Source organism: Elephantulus edwardii, unplaced genomic scaffold (genome assembly GCF_000299155.1).
Source record: "Elephantulus edwardii isolate Elephantulus edwardi_28Jun2011 unplaced genomic scaffold, EleEdw1.0 scaffold00205, whole genome shotgun sequence".
Lineage (NCBI taxonomy): Eukaryota > Metazoa > Chordata > Mammalia > Macroscelidea > Macroscelididae > Elephantulus > Elephantulus edwardii.
Genome location: NW_006399955.1, coordinates 2,007,307 through 2,011,446, shown reverse-complemented (window position 1 = coordinate 2,011,446; position 4,140 = coordinate 2,007,307). Strand labels below are relative to the sequence as shown.

The window sequence follows — 4,140 nt, the reverse complement described above, 5'->3', positions numbered from 1 at the left end:
CTTATTCTTCATATATGTGGCTCTACCAGGGACATTTGGATTTTCTTATGCTGAAGATTAGATGAGTTTAACATGCTTTTCACGTTAACTCTATTATATACACACATATATATAATGCTGTATCTTCTATTTTAAGTGAAGTTTAAGTCATGACTTTGATTTATCCTTTTCTTATAAAAAAAAACACTCTACTTTCTAACCCATATTTTGGAATTAATACTACAGTAGCATTCTTTCTTGCAAATAAAATACAGGCTTCTTTACTTACGATTCCTTTGCATTTAAAAATAACTGGGTGTAAAATGCCACTTCTGCAAGCTGTGCATATTGCATCATTTTGGGTCAGAAAGTGAGATTTAACATAATTCTGCAAGCTTGTCTTTGTCTGTCAATTCTGGGTAATTTGACTCAGCTTGCTGCCATAGCTAATGAGTGATAATAAAGTCTGCATATCTTCTAATGGGTGTCTATATTATCAATAAATGTCTATATTGGGAATGCTAAACCATAGTGACGGAAATTTTTTTCCATTCAAGAACAGAAGTAAACAGCTTACATCATACATCAGGTGGCTAATATTCTTAACAGAGTGTTTAGATAAGGGAAAGCAGGAGATTCGACCTGATCCAAAGAGTCAGCCAAAGACTACTGAGCCAGTCCTTACTTCCAAATTCTTGGACGTTGCTTCCTTAAGAAGAATTTCATAATTTGATGGAGAAGGAGCAGGATGTTTTCAAAGCAAAGCATGTTCAGAAAATTCTTTATGGATTTTTTTTGGCAACAGATTTATTTGCAAGTAACATAAATTCTTTCACCATGGATATGTTTCTCTAAGTTCTTTGGTCTGTAGATCTATAGGATTATGAGTTTCACTGCCCATGTGGAATTGAACTTATGGAGAGAGAAAGTTAGAGCCGCTTTTAAATTCTTAGCTTTTTCAGAATTTCAGCTAGTTCATTTAAACTACATAGACGAATCCTTCATGGTTGCTGAGTTAATTCCCATCCCAGCTTCTGCATGTGTAAGAGAAGACTTTGAATTAATAGCACTTTTGGTAATTCTGGTTTTTAAGATAAATGAAATCAGCACTGTGATTCATTTCCCAAATATATGAAAAAGCCACCCTGTCCGCAATACATCTTAAGGAACACAAGTCAGAGCTAAGTAACTCTGGAACCATGTCAATTCTCTTTTCACAAGGGTACACACAGTTGTTCCTTTTCTTGCTGATTCTTAATCCAAAGCATTTCCTGGACTAATAAAAGTGACTAACATCAGCAGTATGAATGTCAACCTCTAAATTTCTGTTTTTAAGTTCTCTATAATGTAAGGCATCATTTATATCAGTATATCCTGGTGGGTGCCCACTGCAAACACACAGGTGCCTCAGGTTTCTCAGTTTTTCATGTCCTTCTTGGAAATGCTACACAACGTTTTTGGCACTAATCTAAGAATAACTTGAAAAAAAAAGGAATGATGGGGAACATCATGCTAAAGTAACAAAACTTCTGTTTCCATTTCCTTATCTCCAACATTATCTAATTTTTCTTTTAAGAAGTAGCCATTGGGGTATCTGGAATTTCTGGGCCAATCCACAGCCACAATGATTTTCTGTCTTTCTCATGCAGAAGCCTGTCGTTATCTATTTAAATTAGAGGGATTCTGTTATCAGCAGGTGTAAAGAGATGTCTTCCTAATGCTTTGATATCAGACTTGGAAAGCATGCCATAGTATAGTCTTCAGTTCCTTGGGTCAAGAAGAAAACACAATCTATACAGGACATCACCATCCCTTCGGAGACAGTACAAGTAAACTTAAGAGACACTGGACACAGGGGAAAAAAATCTCTCTGACAAGCTGTCAGGTCATGGGTTAGACAATGGGAGATTAATTAATTCTGAAGGCATTTGGTAGAAGTGAAGTGGTATCCTGCTGGAGGGTGGAGCTGGGAAATAAGTGGATCAAGGCACTGGGCTAAGGGTAGGGACTAACTGTAACTAATGGTCAACTCCAAAATGAGGGATTTATCTTTCACTACTCCCCAAATTGCTGTCTGTCAGATACTCCTCTAAATCTGAACATTCAGATTAAGACAGACTAGGAAGAAGGATTGGCCATCCACTTCTGAAACGGCAGGCCTCTGAAAACCCTATGTACAAGATTCATCCTAGAGAGGGTTAAACCAGGCTGCTCCTTGGAGGCAAGGATTCTGGGGCTTCGCCTGACATACTTTGGACATGTTGTAAGAAGAGACAGGTTCTTGGAGAGGGACATCATGCTTGGTAGAGTAGAGGGACAGCGCAGGAGGGGAAGACCCTCTATTAGGTCTATTGATTCAGTGACTGGGGTAATTGGGATGGGAGTGTCAGAGACAGTGCGATTGGCACAGGATAGAGCAGGGTTTAGGGCTGTTGTACATAGGGTCGCTATGAGTCGCAAACGACTCGACGGCACATAACAACAACAGCAACACTCTTCCAGTAGACTTTAACATGTTCTCACAGTAGCCTTGAGAATGCTTTCTTGCTCCTCTTCTTTCTCTACATCATCTTCATTTTAACTTTCATCATGTAAAACCACTGAAGGTGGTGCTACTCACTGATTTTTGGGGAGCAGCTCAACAGCCGCAATATCTTCATCAGTAGCTCAGTTTAAAGTTTCAAGTCTATATAAGGTTATCTCTTTCTTGTCTTCCATATCTCCATGTACCCACACTTTGGCTTCTAAATGGATTTCCTTACTGGTTCTAAATATCCCTTGAAGATATGTGCCAGATTCTATTCCATGTTGTAGTTTACTTAAGGGGAGCTATTCTGATAATATTATTCTTCACCCCCACTGCCTTTCTTTCATTCCTTTCTTCCTCAAACAGGCAAGGCAGTCTACAACTTCAGAATTGACAGTGAGGTTTTTTACATACTCCTCACAAGTGAAAACTGCTATCACTTCTTCTACGGCCTTTTCTTTGGTTTTTGGTGTGTGTGTGTGTGTGTGTGTGTGTTTTCTTTTTTTCTCCTGTCATTGGTTATGAAGATAACTTGTACACAATTGTCTTCTGATATTTTCTTCAAATGTTCATGGTGCCATTTTACTGCTACTCTAATAGCTCTATCATTTCTGTCATTAGCATTTTCTCCCTGTTTTTGTTCTACATAAGTTTGTCTGTGGTATTAATTAGCAAGTGTATAAAAATGCTTCTTATGATTATTAGCCACATCTTGGATTCATTTATAAACCAAAGCACTTCTGTTTCTCACTTCTTGGAGAACTGTTTGCAGCATAATTACATTCCTGATTGCATGGTCCTCAAGAAAGTCAGTCTGGTGCAGGAGCACATTGGCATCAGGTAGTGCAGCCTGGACAGAAACTGCTCATCAGAATGGGTCTTGAGGCTGTGGCTCGAGGCTCATATCCTCATGCGCCCTTCCGCCTGCTGTGCATCCCATCACTCACAGTTGATATAATCTCACACATCATCCTTGTGCACAATCCTTTTCTTAAAAGTCTTGGACTTGAGCATGTTTCTCATGGCGCGGAATTCTGATCCCTTGTAACACTCTTACCTTGAAGTCCATTTTAATAGAGATTAATATTGCCACTCTTGCTTTTTTATGGATGCTATTTGCTTGGATAAGTATGGATGGTGAAGCGTTTGAGATGATTAACAGTTTTAGTTTACTTGGTTCCACAGTGTGTTGTGTTTAATCAAAGCTTAATTTCTCTTAGGCACATCTAGAGATATGATTGCTGATGTCAGACAGATCAGGGCTAACAGCAAAGAATAGCCGAAAAATGCCTAGGTGTGCTTTATTGATTATGCAAAAACATTTGTATGTGTGGATCATAACACATTATGGCTAACATTGAGAAGAATGGAAATTCCAGAACACTTATTGTGATTGTGTGAAATCTATACCCAAACCAAAAAGCTATTGTGCTAACAGAGTAAGAGAATGCAACAGGGTTATAATTAAGAAAGGTTTGTGTCAGGGTTGGATCCTTTCTCCATACCTATTTAAACTACATGCAGAACAACTTATTCAAGAAGCTGGACTCTATGAAGAAAACCGTGATATTAAAGATTGTTGGAAAACTCATCAACAACCCTACTTGCTAAAAGTGAGGAGGCTTTGTATCTAT

The 4,140-nt window shown here is 38.4% G+C and overlaps 1 pseudogene; it reads right to left on the bottom strand.

Annotated features, from left to right (window-relative positions):
- Positions 1-8: 8 nt before the first annotated feature.
- On the bottom strand, positions 9-3,529 carry LOC102852851 (annotated as a pseudogene).
- Between the last annotated feature and the right edge of the window lie 611 nt (positions 3,530-4,140).